Here is a 24,401-nt window from a genome sequence, read left to right as displayed (position 1 = left end):
AAAATTCTGTTTAATGGGGTTTAAGTAAAGAGACTTTAATTAAGGACGTGTCTCCAGAAGTGTGGGCAGGTTAGAGAAACCAAAAACAAACACTGAGGCACCCAGGGACAGCGCCAGTGGGAAGCCATTACACCCCTAGGCCTGAAGGAGCAAGGGAAGGAAATAGTGTCTCTGAGCCTGGTGACAGCTGGAGCCATGGAAGAGCCAGGAGGAGCTGTTATCATAGGGGTTATAGGCACCAAAGCAGGGAGGGAGTGGGGAAGGAAATACCCTGATCTCCCATTCCTCTTGCTCTCCCAGATGCTTCTCATGGGCTGAACCCAACTAGAAGCCAGATGGCAGGGGAGCCTTGCTGAGGTCATTTGCCAGATTCCCTGTCCATGGTCCAGAACAAATGGGGTGGGTTTGGGTGATGGAGAATAACCAGAACAGATAATGTATTTATTTGGGCCTCACTTTGAAAGCAGAAACTGAGGAAGATTAAGGATGGCTCAACCACTGCTGGCCACTTCCTAAAAAAGAGAGAGGGAGAGAGGGAAGCAAACCATAAGAAACTCTTAACTATAGAGAACAAACTGAGGGGTTGCTGGAGGGGGTGGTGGGGGGGGATGGGCTAATTGGGTGATGGGCATTAAGGAGGGCACTTGTGATGAGCACTGGTGTTATATGTAAGTGATGAATCACTAAATTCTATACCTGAAATCAATTTTACCATATATGTTAACTAAATAGAATTTAAATTAAAATTTGAAATAATAAATAAATAAAAGGCAGAAGCAAATTCAGTTAAGTTTTAATTCACACAGAAATTTTCCCTCCCAATACACTGGAAGATTGTTGGGAGATGGGTTAGGCCACCCCACCTTCCCTACTTTTGGGAAAAGCTCTGAGTTACAGGCAGAACAAGGGCAAGGGAAGTATTCAGTGTTCACCTTGTCTTATCACCAAGATTCCTACGTCCTTTCTGCCACAAGTTAGCTTGAAACAATCTGTGTTGTAAGAAATAGAAAAGCAATTTTTTTAAAAGATTTTATTTATTTATTTGACAGAGAGATAGAGAGACAGCACAAGTAGGCAGAGTGGCAGGCAGAGGGAGAGGGAGAAGCAGGCTTCCTGCTGAGCAGGGAGCCCGATGCGGGGCTCGATCCCAGGACCCTGGGATCATGACCTGAGCCGAAGGCAGCCGCTTAGCTGACTGAGCCACGCAGGCGTCCCGAAAAGCAATTTTTGAAGCATAAAATTAAGCTGCAACAACCAATCCAGAAGTCAAGCTAAGCACCTGGAGAAGCCAACACAATTGAGGATGTACACTTTTGAACTCTAAATTCTTTTTTATTGCTTCTAAATTCAAGATCTCAACCAACCATGAGAAGAGTTTACATTACTCTGAAATCAGTGAGACAAAAGCAAATTACTAAAATAGATAAGAGAATGGATACAGGATTGATTCTTTCCTCAGGGCTGAATATTAATATGAAGGATGTCTGTTTCTTCACAAAGAATGGATGCTGCAATATAAACCCCTAGGTGCTTCCAGCCAACTTGGTTGCCTGCCTGGCCCTCCTTCATCTGGTTGTGTTTGCAATTGCCAAGGGAGTGGTGGAAGAATTTCTGGAAGACAGTTTCAACTGAACTCCTTAGATGGGTCAGTGACTACCTCAACTCTTGGGAGCATGCAGATATGGCTCTGACCTGCAGGTACCTGGGGTGTACTATGGTGTCAAAGAGAGACTGTCATGGCTCACAGCTTCCTAAACCCCTGTAATTTCCTCTAAGTACTGAAAGTGATAAAGATGTCTTTTGTTATTTTAATGAGGTGACTTTTGGAAAGCATCTAAGGATGGTTACCAGGAAAACCAACCATGTGATTAGAGGGTTGGAACTTTCAGTCCCACCCCCTGACTTCTGGGGACAGGAGTGGGGTTGGAGGTTGGATCAATCCCCAATGGTTAACAGTGCAATCAATCATGCCTATGTAATATAACCTACATAACCCCCAAAAGGTGAGGGTTCAGAGACCTTCCATTTTGGTGAACATTTGGAGGTGCTGGGAGAATGCCTGCCCAGAGAGAGCATGGAAGCTCCAAGCCCTTTCCTCATACCTCAACTTATCCATCTCTTCTTTCTGTTTCTGAGTTATATCCTTTTATAGTAAGCTGATAACCTAGTAAATAAAACATTTCTCTGAGTTCTGTGAACTGCTCTAACAAATTAGTCATACCTGAGGAGGAGGTCTTGGGATCCTCTGATCATATAGCCAATCAGTCAGAAGTACAAGTTACAATCTGGACTTGTGACTAGCATCAGATGTGAGTGGAGGATTAGGGGAGAGTCTTGTAGGACTGAATCCTTAACCTGTGGAATCTGATGGTATCTTTTGGTAGATAGCCATCAAATTGAGTTGAATTGTCAGATACTCTGCTGATGTCCAAGAATTTCTTGGTGTTGTGTGGGAAGTTCAGCTCTCCCACCTAATACACATGTTGGAATTGGGTCCAGGAACCCCAAAATTATATAAGAATAAATTTAATTAGCCAGTACTCTTGGTTGGATGTAACAGAAACCCGATTCAAACCAGTGTAAGCCAGCAATGTCCACAATAGCCAAACTGTGGAAAGAGCCGAGATGCCCTTCAACAGATGAATGGATAAAGAAGATGTGGACCATATATACAATGGAATATTACTCAGCCATCAGAAAGGATGAATACCAACTTTTGCATCAACATGGATGGGACTGGAGGAGATTATGCTAAATGAAATAAGTCAAGCAGACAAAGTCAATTATATGGTTTCACTTATAATTGGAACATAAGGAATAGCATGGAGGACATTAGGAGAAGGAAGGGAAAAATGAAGGGGGGGGAATCGGAGGGGAGAAGAACCATGAGAGACTATGGACTCTGAGAAACAAACTGAGGATTTTAGAGGGGAGGGAGGTGGGGGGTTGGGTTAGCACAGTAATGGGTATTAAGGAGGGCATGTACTGCATGGAGCACTGGGTGTTATATGCAAACAATGAATCATGGAACACTACATCAAAAACTGATGATGTAATGTATGGTGACTAACATAACATAATAACAAAATTTTAAAAAAAAGCTTAAGCCAGGAAAAAAAAATTGGCTTATTTAACCTAAAAGTCCAAGGGATGATAACTTCCAGAATAGAACCAGGTACCTAAAATGAAGGTATCATTCTCTACATTATTAATTTACTAATTCTGCTTTTTTGGGTATTAGTTTTAATTTGTAGGCTGGTTGTGTCTACACAATGGAGAAGATGAGTCCTGACAGCACCAGATTTATACAGTCCTTCTAGTTCATGACCTCAAATGAGTAAATAACCCTCTCTCCTTGATCATCCATATCAATCCTAGAAAAACATTCTGTGTTCCCTTGAATCACTTGTCCATCCTTAGACCAGTCACTGTGTTTGAGGAGGAGTACAATACTCTTGTTGGCCAGCCTGAGTCACAGGTTCATTCCTAGTAGGATAGGTGAGGCCATGCGTTTCATAGCTCTGTTTGTAAAAGAAACAGTTCTCCAAACTGGAGTCTGAGCAGACAAAGAAAGGTAAGAAAATAAATATGGATACAAAAATTACTAACTTACTAAATAAACAGGGCGGTCTTTAGCTGTGGGTGGCTGAATGAAAGATGTGAGCAACCCAAGCATGTGAGAACACATTGCTTGCCACCTATTGAGCAAGAGATACAAAAAATAGCTCCCTTGAAGAGAGTACACTGCTTGAACAAAAAGAGATGTTTTCCTCATTCTTATAATGTAAACCTATACTACCGGAGTAATGATAATTCCCATCCCCAAAACATCTTTTTTTCCTAGCAAGAAAATAAGGGATCTCTATAGACATTAACTCACCTCATTACTCTGAAAATAAAAACCAGTTTAGGAGTAAGAGCTATTATAATTATTTTATGGGGTGGGGGAAAGGAAGAGAAAATGTCTTCATCCAAAGTCAATGCCTGGTAGACTGAATACAGGCAACCGTTAATTTGGAAACTCTCCTGACATAATAGGATCGGGGTGCCTACCTCTGGATTCTCTCAAGCTCAGCATCCCCCCAGAGCTGTGTTTTAGGAAGACCATCTTAGCTTTCACCCTTTGAATTATTCTCTCCAGCCTCTCCCTTCTGACTGGTCAGTGTCAAGGGGTCTTGGACTAAGAGAGAGCTTGAAGTTAGTGCTACAGATGAGCTAACCCAGAGAGTCCTTTCCCCTCTCCATCCTGTTCCCCTGCTTCCTCCAACCACCAGAAACATTAACTTCTAGACTCTGCTCAACCAGCATCTCTTTTGTGCATTCTTGAATCACAGAACTTTTCTTATTTTTGTCCTATTTGTTTAACGTGCATCCTTCCCCATTTTCTCCCAGCCCCCATCATTGACAAGATGATGAAGCTCATGTTAATTCATTCTTGTATCTACAGCAGTTTTTACACTGCCTGACATATAGTAGGTACTCAATAAATGTTGGTTGGATGAGTGAGAACTTGGCCATTATTTGTAAAGTAGTGGTTCTCTGGTTTGTTAAGAGACAGAATAGAATTCAGGGTGATTTTTTGCAGAACTCAAAGTACTATGGATATCCTAAACTTAATTAAATAGCTAAATAGATAATTTTATATTAAATTGAGTTTCATACTTGATTTTATTGTGGAAAAGTAGCATCAGTATCAAAGGTTTAAGGAAAGCAGTAAGATGTATAGCTTAAGATGAGCATTAGAGGCCAACAAACCTAGGTTCTGCTACTGGCTGTTCTTGTTGTTATTACTTCATAATGAATTACCCCAACACTAACATAGCAACCTAGTAGTTCTCACTTGGAATCTGTCATGCATTTGCAGTCAAATTTGGGGCTGTAGGCATCTGAAAGCTTGGCTCTGCTAGAAATTTAAATGGCTTACTTAATGACTTACAGTTGATGCAGAACTGATGATCAGAGTGTCTATCTATGGCTTCTCTAGCAGGGAGAGATTTCTTACCTGCCAGTTAGCTTCTCCCAGAACAAGCATCACAACAGAGCCAGGTGGAAGCTGCATGACCTTTTCTGACCTAGCCTCAGAAATCACACAATATCTCTCCTGGATTCTGTTGGTTATAAGTGAGTCACTAAGGCTGGCCTAGTTTCAAGGGAAGGGGACATAGACTCTGAATGGGAGAAATGTAAAAGACTTTGTGGACATGTTTAAATCTACCACATTAGCTCTACCACCTAGTATTTGAGCAGTGTAAGGGAAAATTAGTCATTTGTGTTTTTTTCTCTATATAATAGGATCCTTGTGAAGATTAAATAAGTTGATGTATGTAAAACAGTAAGCTCTCAGATGTTCTTTTTTTTTATTATTTTAAAGATTTTATTTATTTATTTGACAGAGGAGAGACAGCGAGAGCAGGAACACAAGCAGGGGGAGTGGGAGAGGGAGAAGCAGGCTTCCTGCCAAGCAGGGAGCCTGATGTCAGACTCGATCCCGGGACCCTGGGATCATGACCTGAGCTGAAGGCAGACGCTTAACGACTGAGCCACCCAGGCACCCTCAGATGTTCTTTTATTATTGAGAGAAAATATATGGGGAAAACCCTTTAAACCAAGAAAACCTAATAATTTCATCACCCTGAAAATTGGGGAAAGACCACTAGTCTCTTGTATTTTTCTGTAAAAGTTCCTTGTGGGATACCAGTGTCCAATTTTAGCATAATTTTAAAAGCATTAAATTCTAACAATATTTTTGTACATCTAATAATCATTCCAAGTTCTGAACATCTGACCTAAAAGTGAACTTTTGAAACCCAACTCATGTTTGTACTTGCAAAATGGTTTCCATATGTGTGCATGTATATACATTTATTATGCTAATAATACATAACCTTACTATTCCTCCAAAGAGATGAAAGAAAAAAGTTTACGAGAAAAAAATCTGTTAGTCATCGACTGATATGACTTTGCATTATGCTAAAAAATACCAGAAGAGAGACAGATGGTTGATCTTCATTTAACACAAAAGCAAGAACTTTAAAGACTATCAGAGCCTTTGCTGAAATATCCACGTTGATTCAATAGCTAGAAACACAATTAGTAAAGAATAGGAAAATCATGGATGACGACAATCATCTTTGTAATCAATCTTTTATAAATTCCCTGTGGGTAATTAATTTCATATAATACTATCCAGTACTGTAATTTCCTCCCTGTTCTTTCCCTTCCCCCAAGCCCAGAAATACTTGAAATTCAGTACAAGAACTCTTGCCACAGAATTATATTAAAAGATGTAATTAACAGGAAATTCTGCATAGCATATCTATCAACTACAAGGGGATTATTCTCTATAGAGATCCCATGGATTCCTCTGCTTGTAGAGCCCATTTGCCTCAATGACAATCTCTGACGCATTGTTTGTCATCCAGAGAAGCTGTGGCAAGACGTTGGTTTGCAATTACTTTTATATTCCACTTCCCAGGGCTTTCTGGAACTCTTCATGCAATGAATCTTGAAAGTGACCGAGAATTTTCTCTTAGCTCTTGGCCTGTGGAATCATCATCTCTCCTCTCCAGAAGCCCTCACTCCATTTTTCTGGCTGTTATCTATTCACTTAACACCTTCTGGGAAGCCACTGAACAAGAGAAACAGTTGCCTGCAGAACCTGGAGAGATATGAGAACTCTCTTTGCTGTTGCTAAAGGGAGGGGAGCTTGGACCCTTTGCTAATGATCACCATCTTGTTTCTATGATAACTTTCTTATCTTGGACAGAGTAATGTCCTCTCTGCACTGGGTCTTCTAATGGCCTTATTGCCTTTCTCATTCTTCCAATGCTTCCTTACAATATATCCCTTCACAACAGTCTCATTTTGGGAGATATACTGGGGTATGCACAAAATGGGAGAGGAAGAACCAGCTCCAATAATAATGACTTGACATTAGTAAAGAAAGGAAGTAATACAATCAGCCAATGTTCTTGAATATTAATGAGCCTTAAATGAATTGACCAACAACCAAACTCTATTCTCAGCTCTCCTGGAAAGATTACTGTCTTTGTTTGCTGTCTTCCTTAAATCCTCAAGTATTGGGGGTTTTTTTCTTTGTCTTTTCATTGCTGCTTTGCTTCACTAACCTGATATTCCCTTTGTTGACTGAGAAGGCTCTCAATGATTTTGTTAAAGAAATGTCCTTCAATAGGACATTTCCTTCATCAGACTTAGTTTTCTTGTTTGACGTTATCCCTACAGATATGCATGTGTGTGTATGTGTATATGTGTGTGTGTGTTTGTGTCCGCATAATATATATGAATTAAAGAATCAGATATTATTTCAGTGAGACAGTATGTTAATAGAAATGGTTTATTTGATAAATCCAAGACTACTTCTTATTTGGAAAGTTGTTAGATGTTGGGCTCAGAAGATTTGAGACACTGAATATAACAACACATAGGATAGGTAGATCATAAAATGCTCTGGAGGTCATGGATACTGGTGGCTTTAGAGAAAGGTTCTGCAAAGAGATAGGAACTGTTGTACCCAATGTAGAATACTGCAAAAGGACAGCTGAGCAGAAATAGACCTTAGAAATCATAGAAGAAAAGTGTTCATATTGGGTCTTTCAGATAGCTAATGTCTCAAGTTTATTTGCTTATTTTTCATTTTTAATAGTGGTAAAAACATGTAAGATAAAATTTACCATCTTAACCATTTCTAACTGTACAGTTCAGTAGTGTTAACTATATCACATTGTTCTGCAACAGATTTTCAGAACTTTTTCATCTTGCAAAACTGAAACTCTCTACCCATTAAACACTCCTTATTTCCCCTTTTCCCAAGTCCCTGGTGACCACCATTCTACTTTCTGTTTCTATGAATTTGACTATTCTAGATACTTCATATAAGTGGAATCATATAGTATTTGTCATTTTGTGACTGGCTTATTTCACTTAGCACAATGTCCTCAAGATTCATCCATTCTGTAGCATGTGACAAGATTTCTTTCCTTTTTAAGGCTAAATAATATTCTATTGTATGCATATACATTGATGGACCTTTGGTTTGCTTTTACTTCTTGACTATTGTGAATAGTGCTCCAAATGGGCATGGTTGTACAAATATCTTTTTGTGACCCTGCTTTTAATTCTTTTGGAATTTTTTTTGGATATATTGCTGGGTCATATGGTAGTTCTGTGAGATTGCTAGATCACACGGTAGTTCTATGTTTTGAGGAATCACCCTACTGTTTTACAATAGCAGCTACACCATTTTATTTTTTTCTTCCAAGATTTTATTTAAATTCAAGTTAGTTAACATACAATATAGTATTGGTTTCAGCAGTAGAATTTAGTGGTTCATCACTTACAGAAAACACCCAGTGCTTATCACAACATGTGCCCTCCTTAATACCCAACACCCATCTAGCCCATCCCCCATCCACCTCCCCTCCAGCAACCCTCACTTTGTTCTCTATAGTTAAGAGTCTCTTATGGTTTGCCTCTCTCTCTGTTTTTATCTTGTTTTTCTTTCCCTTCCCCTATGTTCATCGGTTTGTTTCTTAAATTCCACATATTAGTGAAATCATATGGTATTTGTTTTTCTCTGACTGACTTATTTTGCTTAGCATAAACACTCTATTTCCATCTACATCATTGCAAATGGCAAAATTTCTTTTTTTAATGGCTGAGTAATATTCCATTTATATATAAACCACATCTTCTTTATCCATTCATCAGTTGATGGACATTTGGGCTCTTTCCATAACTTGGCTATTGCTGATAATACTGCTATAAACATTGGGGTTCATGTGCCCCTTCGAATTGGTATTTTTGTGTCCTTTGGGTAAATACCTAGTAGTGCAATTGCTTGGCCATAGGAAGTACTATTTTTAACTTTTGGGAACCTCCATACTGTTTTCCCGAGTGGCTGCACCAGTTTCATTTCCACCAACAGTGTAAGAGGGTTCCCCTTTCTCCACATCCTCACCAACATCTGTTGTTTCATGAGTTGTTAATTTTAGCCGTTCTGACAGATATGGGGTAGTATCTCATTGTGTTTTTTTTTTTTTTTTAAGATTTTTTATTTATTTTTTTTTGAGAGAGAGAGAGCACATGAGAGGGGGGAGGGTCAGAGGGAGAAGCAGACTCCCCACTGAGCAGGGAGCCCGATGCGGGACTCGATCCTGGGACTCCAGGATCATGACCTGAGCCAAAGGCAGTCGCTTAACCAACTGAGCCACCCAGGCGCCCTCATTGTGGTTTTGATTTGTATTTCCCTGATGATGAGTGACGTTGAGTATCTTTTCATGTGTCTGTTGGCCATTTGTATGTCGTCTTTGGAGAAATGTCTGTTCATGTCTTCTGACCATTTCTTAACTGGATTATTTATTTTGGGGGTGAATTTGATAAGTTTTTATAGATTTTGGATACTGACCCCTTAATCCAATATGTCATTTGCAAATATCTTCTCCCATTCCATAGGCTGCCTCTTAGTTTTGATGATTATTTCCTTCACTGTGCAGAACTTTTTATCTTGATGAAGTCCCAATAGTTCACTTTTGATTTTGTTTCCCTTGCCTCTGGAGACATGTCTAGTAAGAAGCTGTTATGGCCAAGGTCCAAGAGGTTGCTGAGTATCATGTCATCTGTGAAGAGTGAAAGTTTCACTTCTTTGTTGTCGATTTGGATGCCTTTTGTTGTCTGATTGCTGAGGCTAGGCTTCCAGTACTATGTTGAACAACAGTAGTGAGTGGACATCCCTGTCGTGTTCCTGACCTTAGGGGAAAAGCTCTTAGTTTTTCTCCATTAAGAATGATATTAACTCTGGGTCTCTTGTATATGACCTTTATGATATTGAGGTATGTTTCCTCTATCCCTACTTTCTTGAGGGTTTTTATCAAGAAAGGATGCTGTATTTTGTCAAATGTTTTTTTCTGCATCTATTGAGAGATCATATGGTTCTTATCCTTTCTTTTATTAATGTGGTGTATCACATTGATTGATTTGGAGCTATTGAACCACTCCTGCAGCCCAGGAATAAGTCCCACTTAATCATGGTGAATAATCCTTTTAATGTACTGTTGGATTCGATTAGCTAGCATCTTTTTGATAATTTTTGCATCCATGTTCATCAGGGATATTGGTCTGTAATTTTCCTTTTTAGTGGGGTCTTTGTTTGATTTTGGAATCAAGGTAAGCTGGCCTCATAGAATGAGTTTAAAAGTTTTCCTTCCATTTCTTTTTTGTGGAACAGCTTCAGAAGAATAGGTATTAATTCTTCTTTAAAAGTCTGGTAGAATTCCCCTGGGAAGCCATCCAGCCCTGGACTCATGTTTGTTGGGAGATTTTTGATTACTGATTCAGTTTCTTTGCTGGTTATGGGTATGTTCACATTTTCTATTTCTTCTTGTTTCAGTTTTGGTCATTTATATGTTTTAGGAATTTGGTCAATTTGATGGCACATAATTGCTCATAATATTCTCTTAAAATTGTTTGTATTTCTTCGGTGTTGGTTGTGATCTCTCCTCTTTCATTCATGATTTTATTTGGGCCCTCTCTCTTTTCTTTTTGATAAGTCTTGCCAGGGGTTTATCAGTTTTGCTAATTCTTTCAAAGAACACACTCCTAGTTTCATTGATCTGTTCTGGGTTTTTTTTTTTTTTCTATATCATTTATTTCTGCTCTAATCCAAACTATTTCCCTTCTTCTGCTGGTTTTGGGTTTTATTTGCTGTTCCCTTTCCAGCTCCTTTTGGTATAAGGTTAGGTCGTATACTTGAGATTTTTCTTGCTTCTTGAGGAAGGCCTGTATTGCTATATACTTCCCTCTTACGACCGCCTTTGCTGCTTCCCAAAGGTTTTGGACTATCATGTTTTAATTTTAATTTGCTTCCATGTATTTTTTTAATTTCTTCTTTAATTTCCTTTAAAAAAAAAATTTTACTTAGGTATTTGATGGAGAGAGAGAGAGTACAAGTAGAGGGAGCAGCAGAGGGAGAGAGAGATGCAACCTCCCTGCCGAGCAGGCAGCCTGATGTGGGGCTCGATCCCAGGACCCTGGGATCATGACCTGAGCCGAAAGCAAATGCTTAACAAACTGAGCCACCCAGGCACCCTTCTTCCTTAATTTCCTGGGTAACCCATTCATTTTTTAGTCAGATGTTCTTTAACCTCCATGTATTTGTGGACTTTCCAAATGTTTTCTTGTGGTTCACTTCAAGTTTCATAGCATTGTGGTCTGAAAATATTCATGATATATCAATTTTTTGTACTGGTTGAGCCTGATTTGTGACTCAGTGTGTGATCTATTTTGGAGAATATTCCATGTGCACTCGAAAAGAATGTGTATTTTGCTGCTTTAGGATGACATGCTCTGAATGTATCCGTTAAGTCCATTTGGTCCAGTGTGTCATTCAAAGCCATTGTTTCCTTGTTGATCTTCTACTTAGATGATCTGTCCAGTGCTGTGAGTGGGGTGTTAAAGTCCCCTACTATTATTGTATTATTATCAATGAGTTTCTTTCTTTAAGTTTATTATTAATTGATTTATATATTTGTTTGCTCCCAAGTTGAGGGCATAAATATTTATAGTTGTTAGATCAACTTGTTGGATAGACCCCTTTATTAAGATATAGTGCCCTTCTTCATCTTTTATTACAGTCTTTGGTTTAAAATTTAGTTTGTCTGATATGAGTATGGCTACTCCAGCTTTCTTTTGATGTCCATTAGCATGGTAGATGGTTCTTCACCCCCTCACTTTCAATCTGGATGTGTTTTTGGGTCTAAAATGAGTCTTTTGTAAGCAACATATTGATGGGTCTTGTTTTTTTATCCATTCTGATACTCTATGTCTTTTGATCAGAGCATTGAGTCCATTTACATTCAGAGTAATTATTGAAAGATATGAATTTAGGGGCACCTGGGTGGCTCAGTTGGTTAAGCATCTGCCTTTGGCTAGGTCATGATCCTGGGGTCCTGGGATCAAGCCCCGCATCAGGCTCCCTGCTCAGCGGGGAGCCTGCTTCTCCCTCTCCTCGCCCCCTTCTTGGGCTCTCTCTCGCTATCTCTCTCTGTGTCTCTCAAATAAATAAAATTAAAAAAAAAAAGAAAGATATAAATTTAGTGCCATTGTATTACCTGTAAAGTCATTTTCCTGTAGGTTGTCTCTGTTCCTTTCTAGTCTTTGTTGCTTTTGGTCTCTCTTTCCCACTCAAAGGGGAATATTTCTTGCAGAGCTGGTTTAGTGTTCATGAACTCCTTTAGTTTTTGCTTGTCTTGTAAACTCTTTGTCTCTCCTTCTATTCTGAATGACAGCCTTGCTGGATTTAGTATTCTTGGTTGCATATTTTTCCCATTTAGCACAATTGAATATATCATGCCACTTATTTCTGGCTTGCCAAGTTTCTGTGGACAGGTCTGCAGCTAACCTTATGTGCCTACCCTTGTAGATTAAGGACCTTTTGTCCCTAGCCGCTTTCTGAATTTTCTCTTTGTATTTTGCATATTTCACTATGATATGTCTTGGTGTCAACCTGTTTTTGTTGATTTTGAGGGGAGTTCCCTGTGCCTCTTAGTTTTGAATGCCTGTTTCCTTCCCCAGATTGGGGAAGTTCTCAGCTATAACTTGTTCAAATAAACCTTCTACTCCTTTTTCCCACTTTTCTTCTGGGACTCCTATGATACCGACATTATTTTAATTTGTGGAATAACTGGGTTCCCTAAGTCTATATTTGTGATCTAGTAGTTTTCTTCCCTTCCTTCCAGCTTCATTGTTTTCCATAATTTTATCTTCTTTATCATCTATTTTTTCCTCTGCTTCTTCCATCCTCATTGTGATTACATCCAGTCAGTTTTGCATTTGTTATAGCATTTTTTATTTCGGCCTGACTAGTTTTTAGGTCTTTTATCTCTGCAGCAACGGTTTCTCTGATGTCTTCTATGCTTCATTCAAGCCCAGTTAGTGTTCTCATGACTGTTGTTGTAAATTCTGGTTCAGATACATTGCTTATATATCTTTTGAAGAAATCCCTGGCTGTGATCTCTCTTTGATCTTTCTTTTGGAGAGAATTCCTCTGTCTTATCATTATATCTAGATTTCTGTCTTTTGCGTGTTATGAAAGCTTGTTATATTTCCTGCTCCTGAGAGTAATACTGTAGTAAGAAGGGGTCATACGCTGTCCAGGGCCTCGCACTTCAGGAAGTGTTTCTGGTGTATGCTGGCAGCTACACCATCTTAAATTATCACCAACAGTGCACAATGTTCCAATCTCTCCTTATCCTCACCAACACTGATTATTTTCTGTTTTTTCAATAGTTGGCCTCTGAATAGGTCTGAGGTGATACTTCATTGTGGTTTTGATTTGCATTTCTCAAATGATTAGTGATGTTGAACATCTTTTCTTATGCTTGTTCACCATTTTTATATTATCTTTGTAGAAAGGCCCATTCAACTCTTTTGTCTGTTTTTTAAATTGAGGTTATTTGTTGTTTGTTATTGTTGTTCTTTGTAGTTGTAGGAGTTCTCTATGTATTCTAGACGTTATTCTCTTATCAGATATCTGATTTGCAAAGATTTTCTCCCATTCTGTAGCTTGCCTTTTCTCTCTGCTGTTTGTGTCCTTTAATGCACAGATTTAAAGTCCCATTTGCCTGTTTTTGCTTTTGGTGCCTGTGCTTTTGGGATATCCAAGAAATTATTGCCAAATTCATTGTCATGAAGCTTTTCTCTTATATTTTCTTCTAAGAGTTTTATGGTCTTAGGTCTTACATTTAGATCTTTAATCCATTTTGAGAATTTTTGTATATGGTGTAAGATAAAGGTCCAGTTTCATTCTTTTTCATATGGATATCCAGTTTTCTCATCACCATTTGTTGAAGAGACTGTTTCCCATTAAGTGTCCTTGATATCTTTGTCGAAGATCATTTGACCATATATGTGAGGGTTTATTTCTGTACTCCAGTTTATTTCTGAATGAACTCAAATATACCACAATTAGGTAACTCTTTATATATAGATAAAATGCACAGCTTCTTGTATCAGTCTGCATGAGTGTAAATACCCAGCATTTGTTAACTATGTGATGTTAGATAATTTACCTTTCTGTGCCTCACTTTCTTTATTTGTAAAACAGGAATAATGATAATACCTCCTGCAGAATGGGATTGTGAAGATTAAATAAATAAAACTTGTTAGAAAAGTCCTGATACATAGAAAGAACTAAAAAAAAAAAATCTTAGCTGTTATTATTGCCTAATTTACCTTTCTTATGATTTTACTAGGGCACATCCAATACAGTTATAGCTTCCTAAAGATCTTCATATCATAGCAATTCCCTCAATTCTAGATACCAACACTATTCATGCCTACTGTGCACTCTCCATTGGTGTCCCAGTGCCAGGGGTTTATTTTTTTATTTTATCTTAACCTCATAAAACCACTTTGCTTGTGCCCTTCTATGCATCCCACACTTTCTCTGAATATAGGAAATAAAGAAAGATCAATATTGGGGAAATATAAAAGAAGGTAAAGGTCTCTGTAGTTTCTCCAAGTTGGTATTCAGTACATATTGATCGATGAAACTGAAATAGGTTTGAGAAAGATCAGAGACTTCCCCCCCACACACTTTTTTGTAGTCTATTGTGAAGTGACTAAGGTCAGATGGAGAATGTGAGGGGGTAGAGGAAAACTAAAGTTTTGTAGGACAGCTTAATTTGAAATTGACAGGCAGCTACCACAAAAATGTCCCTGGTTTTTAGAAAGCTGCACTGCCCAATTCCTTACCTGACTGATACTATTGCTTGAATAAGGCTAGAACAAGCTTACATTAAAAGCAGTATATTCAACAACTATGTTGTATACCTAAAACTAATGTAACATCGTGTGTCAACTATACTAAAAAACACACAAAATATGATTATATGAACTATACTAGCAGCAGAACAAGTCAGAGCAAGTAAAATCATAGTAAATTTAAGGAAAATTGTATAAATCTAAGCAAAAGTAAGCGTTAATATTTTTGCCATGCAGTGTGGTTTGGTGCAACTGGGGTTAGCCATATCTCTATTCTTACAGTCCTTTTCAGATGAATTCTTTCTGTTAGAACTCATGTTCTTTTCATTACCTTTTGATCTCTTTCCCTTTCCATAATAAAAGACCTCTGGAAAATCAGAAGTATAAATGTTGTTTATAAAGATTCTTCTTGTTCCAATATAAATGCAAATTAACTATGCCTGAGATATCAATGTCCAACTGATCTCAATATAAAAATAAGTCAACCATGTTGCAGTTTTAATTAAATTGATACCTGTCTTTAGTTCACATTATTTTATCCCGGAAAAGACTAAAATGTTTAAAGTGGATATTAAATATTAAGAAAGCTTTTATTCCTAATATACTTAATACAGTATTTATCAGCATGTAATTATCAAACATGGAAGGTTAATAATTTTTTAAAACCTTGGAACATAATGATTTCATTGTCAGAGAAAACTTTCATGGAAATTTTTAAAAGCAAAGACTCAAAATATAATTGAATATTGTTTCTGAAATGAAAAAACTTCCAAAATTATTCGAGAGACTAGCAAGATATTTCCTTCATCTTTCAAAAGTTTCTCTTATAGAAATAAAGAGCACGTACTTTATGGTTTTACTCAAAACCTATAGACTCATTTATAGTCTTCTATTGTTTCTCTAACTAAAATAAACTCAAAAGTAGGAGAATTGCATGTTATTTCAAACCAAATCCTGTGTGTATGTTTGCATGCATGCATGCATGCATGTGTGGAATCATAACTCACTTTTGGTGCCCCCCCTTTTCTAAATCTAATCCTTGTTTATATAGCCAGCCAGATGCATGGCAAGCACATCTAAGGGACACATTAAATATTTAAATAAGTGAATTGTTTTCTTTCCATTTGTTTTTCAAAAGAAAAAAATGGTTTTCTACTATTTTTTCTGTTTGAATTTTGATGGGATTGAAAAAAGATGTCATACAGTCATTGATCCAAAGTTGTCAATTTTAAACTTATTTATATATGTAAAAAGAATAATATTGTGGTGCTCTTTGGCCCTCAGTAATTCCTGTTTCCAAGTTATGACAAGGCTCCCACATTAAGAGCTATCTGTACTTGGCAGACTCAAATCAAGTGTTTCTTTCAAGAGGTAGAGAGAACAATTCATCTGCAATTTCAGGCTGTGACACTGGGTTCAGTGCTATGGGGGAAAAGAAGAATATGATGTAGAGGTCTCTTACAGGGTGGAAGAAAAAGAAAAAAAGTCTCTCCCCTTCCAGAGGAAGATAGTTAGAGGTTGGACGATCAACTGCAGTTGAGCTTTGAGGGAAGATGCAGGTAGGAATAGCGAGAGCAGCACAATGGACACAGTTACACTTCACTACATGCGAGTCAGAGACCACTTCAGACTAGCCATCAGGGGGTGAAGACCAACAGAAAATAATTAATAAATGCCAAACAGCCACATTGCTAAAGTATTTTCCCCTATGGACATTATCTTGAGTTTTTCTACTCAAGGAACGTCCCTAGTAAGGAGCTGATCTTTGATTCATTTGTTGAATCAAAACCCAAAATTGTTGTGTTCAGGTTCATATTTACCTGAACACAACCATTTCATCTGGAAGTTCTTTTAATTGGCAAGTTAAAGTGTCTCTTGTTCTGTCTCTCTCTCTGTACAGTTAAAAATGGTTATATGTGGGGGTGCCTGGGTGGCTCAGTCATTAAGCGTCTACCTTCGGCTCGGGTCATGATCCCAGGGTCCTGGGATCGAGCCCCACATCGGACTCCCTGCTCAGTGGGAAGCCTGCTTCTCCCTCTCCCACTCCCCCTGCTTGTGTTCTCTCTCTCGCTGTGTCTCTCTCTGTCAAATAAATAAAATCTTTAAAAAACATAGTTACATGTGTTTTACCACAATTTTTAAAAATTAAAAGTTAAATTTTTTATTTCTTTATTTTTTTTTAAAGATTTTATTTATTTGAAAGAGAGAGAGAGAGCACGAGAGGGCGGGGAGGGTCACAGGGAGAAGCAGACTCCCCTCTGAGCAGGAAGCCTGATGCAGGGGCTCGATCCCAGGACCCTGGGATCATGACCTGAGCCAAAGGCAGACACTTAACTGACTGAGCCACCCAGGTGCCCAAAAGTTAAATTTTTTAAAGGTGTCTATTGTTCTTTTACCTACTTCCCACCCCAGTCATAGGAAGTAAAGGAGTTATCCTTCTTTGCATATCTAATAAAATAACTATAATTTAACCTTGAACCCCCCCCCACACACATACACACACACAAAAAGATATACACACATAGTATCTCTTAAAATTCATAAGGCTTTCCATCCTAGGACCCTTTTCAAACTAGCCTTTCTTTTAAGGGTTTTTGTAAGTGAAATCCCTCCAGGGTTTGGGATCACACCTGAAACGTGATCTGGCATTGGATTTGTTTCTTCTGAGTCCCTCACAGTCACTTAATTATATTCACTCACATTTCACTAATAAATATAAAAACAGAATTGGGCCCAGGCTTGTCCTCCCTCCAAATCCCCAAATCTAGAGTCTCTGAGGAAGTGAGAGCTTTGAGGAGGTCATGTGTACATATCACATTCTAAAGAGAACTTTTGCGGGTAGTTGGTTTCACAAACTGTTTTAATAATAATGTAAACTTTTCTCAGTATTTCTTCATCCCTAATATATACTGGTAGCCAGGTCCCCAAACTCCTGCTTTTTTCACATGTGGAACTATTACCATCCATGTCAAAAGCCTCTATCCCTTGGGGCACCTGAATGGCTCAGTGGTTAAGCATCTACCCTCTGCTCAGGTCCTGATCTCAGGGTCCTGGGATCAAGCCCTACGTCTGCTTCTCCCTCTGCCCCTCCCCCAGCTCATGCCCTCTCTCTCTCTCTCTCTCTCATATAAATAAATAAAATCTTTTTTAAAAAACCCTTTATCCCTAGATAAAAGCCAATAAAATGAACTGAATTGAAGCCAGGTTGGACTGCACCATTCATGAACTATGTGACTGGGCAATAACTTATCTATTTGACTTTTAATTTTCTCCTTCGCAAAATGGGGATAATTCAAATTTCTTGAGCTTTGTTGTGAGGATGAAATAAAATAATGAATACAGAGTGCTTAGGCAATCTGTGTTGCTATTATGAGTATCTCCTTTGCCCCTCACACTTGTAAATAAATTCCCCTGTACTTTCAGCATTTTCTTTTTGTCCTTTTCAGAGCATCTATTATGGACTGGATATAATGCTAACTTCTGGTGATCCAAAAATGAATAAGATACAGATAACTCAAGATGTCCTTAGAGTAGCAGAAGACAAATGCTCCAGAAGCCCAGAATGGGGAACAAGTGAATCTGTTCAGAGTGGGAGGAGGGTGAAGGAAGACTTTTTAAGAGAAAACATTTGAGTTGCACAGAAGGGGAGAGTGCAGGCATCTCATGGTGTACTTCTTGGGCCTCTTCCTTATGAAGAGGGTGCCAAAGGTGTCCATGAACCTCTGGGCTGCAGGTGAAACCCCGCTTTCTTCAGATGGACGGAAACCCCTCTGTGATAGGACTGAAACACAGAAAGGATGTTTCTCCTCCTCATGGAGAAATAAAATCGTTGTTCCCTCATTCATGCGTGTTTCTCCATTCTTTTCTTTACTCACCAAACAGTTATAGAGTATCAGTTAAGTACCAGACTCTGTGATAGATGCTACGGATAGAAAGAGATAAGAAACTCAGTCTAGTAAAAGAGACAAACAAGAAAATCAAAGATTATAGTACACTGATGAGAGCTCTAAGAGAAATACACTTGGGGGGACTGGGTGGGGGAGCAGTGTTAGGGTGACCAACTATTCCAGTTCACCTTCTACTGTCCCCATTTTATCAATGAAAGGGAAACCCCTCAGTCCCGTACTAACTGGGATAGTTGGTTTCCCTAATTCAAGGCCAGAGTGGGCTCCCTTCATGCAGCCTAGGGTAGGGGCATGGGAGTATAGTCATATTAGAATTGATGTCCAGCATAAATGTAATAAAATACCAGATGGACGAGGACATTGAAACCATTTGTGAAGTGAGTTGATTTAACACATGGGAACTACATTACATTGAATCCTGGTGCCCACAGTTCCTAGAGCTGTATGAAGATTAGGTGATTTAAATACTTTTGAGCACCTGTTATCTGAAAAGATAATTCTGACAAAGTCATTGCCAACAAAAAGCTTACAGTTCAATAAAGGATAAAGCTGTATATAAAAGTCATGATGCCGTAAGGTAGAGAACAACCTGAAACCTTATCTGGATTTCAGAGAAGGAGTCCCTTTGGAAGGCCCAGGGATGACTGCCTGGAATGAGTGTGGGAGAGCAAAGAAATAGCAGAGAGGATGGGAAAGAAGGCTCTCAGGTGGAAAAGCAAGAGCTCCTCCACAGAAACAAGCAAAAAAGTCACCTGACACCTTGGGCCCCAGGACAACAACTGAAGTGTGGGACAGAGAAACTCTGTCTACACTCTCCTAGAAGCTTAATTTTGTCTCCCTCAAACTCTCACTCCTGCAAAAGATTCCCCAGGAACTCTGAAACTGTGCTTATTTGGAGTTAGCTGGACTATGGTTATACTTTTTCTTTTTGTAAGTAGTGTCAATATACTAGGGTTTTTGTTACCTGAGAGCTTTCTTGACAGTGCGAACAGGGATTTAGTTGAACAGGCTGTGGACACTTTAGTAATTATCCCCAGTGTGTCTATTAACCAGTTTATCTTTCAAGCTGATTCTGAATGATAATTGGTAGCAAAATCCAAGTTTCCCGATTTCTTTTTCCCAGTTGCTAGTGCTCTGAACTCCCGTCAATTCAACCATACCATTCACTGTTGCTTCTCTCTTGGCTCCCCTCCTCCAACTCTTGCTACCACAAAACATAGTGTTCATGTCTCATTTCTCAGCAAAATTAGGAGATGTGTGGAGTGAATTCACATTAATATTTTAGCTAACAACACCTTGAAGAGTCTACAGACCATTTACCAAGGAAACTAAATTATTTCAAATACTTGTGTTAAAGTAAATGAACCAAGGCTTTCCTGATGTAATAGGCCAACATTTTATTGTGGGTATAACCACAACTCCCTGATCTCCAAAATTCAACAATCTTTATTAGGTTCTTTCTTCATTAGTGAGAGTAAAAAATGTCCCCCTATAGATTTTTCCACAACTGTTAGTAGTGGAATAGGGCATTTTTTTTCTGAAGTAATTCAAACTAATATGAAATCCTTTTGTAATACAAAATTGTCTTTAGAACACCTTAGAATTATTGAAAACGATAAGTAGAATTTATTAAGGTTATGAATCAAAGAGAAATGTGTGTTCTTGTTATCATTAAAAAAAAATTTAGAGGTTAATCTTTTCCCCATGTTTTGGCTTAGCAATGACTCTGGCTTTTTTTTTTTTTTTTTTTTTCCTCTCCTAATAGGTTCTCTTTGGTTCCAAGGTATTCCCAGCTACTGAGAGTCACAAATTCTGTCTGAATAGGAGGGTGACCTTTTCAGAGAGGAGCCAATGCTTGTAAGCTAAGATACAAAGGAAGGGAAAAATAGTTTGCTGAATGACTGAGGGTGTGCTGGAGGAAGAAAGCTCATTCCAAGCAGCCCCCCCTCCAGCCCTATTCCTACCGGAGGCATCCAAGTGTGCCAACTCCATCTTTCCATTCCTCCCTGAACTTACTGGCCTAGTAGACCTGCTAGCTGCAGACACGGTCGTCTGCTCAGGCTCTTTGATGTCTAAAATTCTGCCTCAGTGTCTGCTTGTCTCTTGCAGGGAGGAAGAAGCATCTGGCACCTCAGCTCTGTGAAACATCACCAACTGTTCCTGGGAAGGGGAGTCAAGAAGCAGCCGACCTGCTTTAGGAGGGCAAGTGACCTGGGTTACTCCTGCCCACTGCCAGTCACACAGATTACACTTCTCTGGATATGACCCAGTGTCCTCAATTCCCCAGGCCTAAATACACTTAAACTTCCTTCTCCAAACTGCTTTATATTCCTTACCCACCCCCTCCATTCTCCCCTCCATTCTTAGCTCTTAAAAATATCACAGACGCTGCAGTTGTCACGTGTCTCCTGACTTTTCATCATAGCTCTGCATACCCCTTTCGAATATCCTTTTCCTTTCTCTCTTTTTTTTTTTAACCTCACAATTTTGCTTTTTGGCAACCAACCAAGGATTTCTCTATGTGACTTAAAAGAAATATTACAAGACAAACTGTCTCCTGGTACAAGAGCTACAAAATTATTTGCATATGTAATCTCTTCCTGTGCCTCCTGCTAGCCTGGGACTCTTCTTCGCCTCCAATCCTGGTGGTGTAACAAAAGAATAAATTATGGTCCTACTGATAGAACATTAAACTGACAATCTTCTGAGGCACAGGCAATTTTCATGGAAACCAAACAAAATTCAAGATTATACATTTTCTTGTAAGTGTATTTCTTTTTCCTGTCTGCCCTCTCACATAGTATCAGTTTTCTTGCCTTCTTTTTATTCAGTTTCCTCTCTGAAATAGGAAACAATACATCTAAAGCTGACTGTGAACCAATCTCCCAGCAATTGAGCTATACATGCCGATAGGGAACTAAGGTATGGCAAATCAGTTACAAGGCATTCAGGCTTATAATTTAAAGATTTGGCTAAAATTAATAAACTGTAGCAATTTTTAAAAGACTGAACGAATTACCTAATGTTTTGCCTCCTTCCTGACTACTTTGGGAAGAAGGGAAAAATGAAAATAAAGGTGTTTATATAGTGCCATCTAGTGGCAGATACATCCAAAAAAAAAAGGAAGAAAAAAAATGCTCTGTTTCCTCTCGGAATTGTTTAAAGGAACCCAGAAAACATTTGCTACTGTTAGGGTCTGGTCCCAGGTTTAATTCTAGTTTTGTTTTACCTCCCTGAGGAAAATGCAATTCTGGGGCTCTTTTTGGTGTCACTGAGAGTTTTAAGTTTTAATCTGGTTTGTAGAGAGCCAAAAAAGATGAAAAATCTGAAAATCCAGAGCAATTACTGCCTTAGTATTTTTTTTTTTTTTAAAGATTTTATTTATTTATTTGAGAGAGAGACAATGAGAGAGAACACATGAGAGGGGATAGGGTCAGAGGGCGAAGCAGACTCCCTGCCGAGCAGGGAGCCCGATGTGGGACTCGATCCAGGGACTCCAGGATCATGACCTGAGCCAAAGGCAGTCGCTTAACCAACTGAGCCACCCAGGCGCCCCTGCCTTAGTATTTTAACTAAGGTTTTCCTTGCCATCCCACCTCTGCCTGTCTTGCTAAAACAAAACACTGATTCTGCTAAGAATAGGAAATGTTAACAATCTAAGAAAACTGCAATGATCACGCTACTTAAAACAGAACTCTGCTCCCCTCTTCTGTCTTAAATCTGTAGCTCTAAAATTTTAAATATTTATGAATATGAAGAAGCAAAGTTCTCTTCAATTACATTTCTTAAAGAGATGCACATCTATAAGGACAATTAACAGAGTTTTCAAAGTTGGCCCACCGTTAGCCAGGTTCAAAATCAATAAACAACCCTCCCCCTCCACATGAAGAAGGAAAACAAAATTTAGAAAAACAATAGCCCAACCAGAAAATACTGTCTAATTAATCTGTGTTTCCCAGAATCAGCTCGTCCTTTCAAAGACCTATCTCTAACTTGTAGTTCCTCTGACTGTGATATATTTCCAGGACCAAGTCTCTCTCCTGCCCCACACTTACCAGCTGCTGTTTCCAAAGCACTTCCCCCTTGCTTAGCAGGGCTCTCCTCAAACCTGCCTGTAGCAATCATCACCTTCTTCCCAAGTGGTGACAGAGGTGGATTCTTAGCACGCTGACCTCAGAGACTTTGAGTTTCCCGGGACCTCTTCCTGTTGTGCATTCTTTCATTCTGTCATGAGCGTGTGGATAAACTAATAGTTGTGAATTTGAATTGAAATATAAAACATGCTGAGCAAATCTAAAATGCCTTGAATAGTAGGAGGTAGTTAAATGGATGACGCTCAGACATCATATGATGTTGGCTGAGATATTGTTGTATCTGCTGAGTCAAGGGGCTAAATCTGTAATTTCCCAATACGACCCATCATCTGGAAATCTCTCCATAAATACATTTGCTCTTCCTCTCATGGTTCCCTGACACTTATGAAAGGGTTTCTTTGGCCTTAATTTCTTCTTCATTAAGATACTCATAACTGGGAAAATGAACATAATTTTTCAGGATGGCAGATTTAAGCATGGTATACTTTTACCATGCTAATTACAAGGCGAGTAATTGAATGGGGCACATCTGTCTAAAGCAGTTTCAATTCCAAAAGACTCCAAACCTCTGTTCTTAATTTCAGCTAAACTACCATAGAATTTTCCTTTCAGAAACAGGACAGTGACCTCTTGATCTCTATGGTTTCAGTATCGCCGAAGCCCTCAATTCAAAGGCTTCTGCTTTTGTGATGGCATTAGCGGTGATTTTATAATTGGTACTTAGAATTGATATGCAGTGAAATTTAAATGGTTGTTGAGATCTTTGTTGATTAAAGATTTTTAAATTAAATACCAGTTTAGTATCTGGTGTTATTTGAAAGGGCCAATCTTCCACAGCAGGAATTTTAGTGGAAGAATGCCAAGCAATGCTCACTTTATGTCTCACTTCCAACCTCTCTAGTGGTGCCAAGTTTATTATAGGTTAGAAACTGAACAGGATCTAGCAACCCACTTCTAAAATGTAATCATTTAATTTCCATGTAATTTCATGAAGGCAGTTTAATTATTTTATAATTACATAACCAGAACATGATGTGATTCAAGGTCGTGATGAATGTACTATCTTACAACCTTAAATGTGGCAAAAAAAAAATTAATCAAATCATATACAGAGATTCATTTAAAGTAATACATAATCTGTGTTGGCATCTCCTTCTCTCTTTTTGAGGTGATATAGTAAGAAAAGCCTTCCTTCTATGTTATTCTGATTTCTCTTAGTTCTTGGACTTTCTAATTACCAATGCAACACTATTTTGTGCTGCCCTTAAAAGTAGAATAATTAAACCCAATAGTAGGATAGAATAACAGCCAGACATGAGAAGACCCTCCTCAGAATGTGTCTGCTTATCTCTGTTCTGCTCTTGTTAATGACACGCAACTGCAACAGGCACAGATGCTGGGTGGTAGGCTTTGTGCCCTTACTCCGTTTCAAAATAAAAAAATAAAAATAAAAGCATATCTGTAGTGTCCAAACAGTATTTCCAGACTGTATAGATTTCCATTAAAATTTCATGGATTTTTATGGACATAGTTAAGAGGCAAAAGAACATTTCACCTAATGAGACAGAATTCTAAGGTTCAGAGAACTCTAAGGTGCCCATAATCCCTTATATTACAGTTCTCC

At 38.6% G+C, this 24,401-nt stretch overlaps 1 long non-coding RNA gene across 1 annotated transcript in view; it reads left to right on the top strand.

Annotated features, from left to right (window-relative positions):
* LOC135365577 (uncharacterized) overlaps nt 1–23,768 on the top strand; it is a 72,364-nt gene extending 48,596 nt beyond the window's left edge. Inside the window, exon 4 of the long non-coding RNA XR_010413682.1 lies at nt 20,793–23,768. This is a non-coding gene — a long non-coding RNA (uncharacterized LOC135365577). The remainder of the gene's footprint in view (nt 1–20,792) is intronic.
* The last annotated feature ends 633 nt before the right edge of the window (nt 23,769–24,401 follow it).

This window comes from Mirounga angustirostris, unplaced genomic scaffold, assembly GCF_029215605.1.
Source record: "Mirounga angustirostris isolate CCGP_5_RB_7025 unplaced genomic scaffold, mMirAng1.0.hap1 SCAF_8, whole genome shotgun sequence".
In the NCBI taxonomy this organism is placed as follows: Eukaryota; Metazoa; Chordata; class Mammalia; order Carnivora; family Phocidae; genus Mirounga; species Mirounga angustirostris.
Note: the sequence above shows the minus strand (reverse complement) of the source record. Positions and strands in the feature narration are given on the sequence as shown.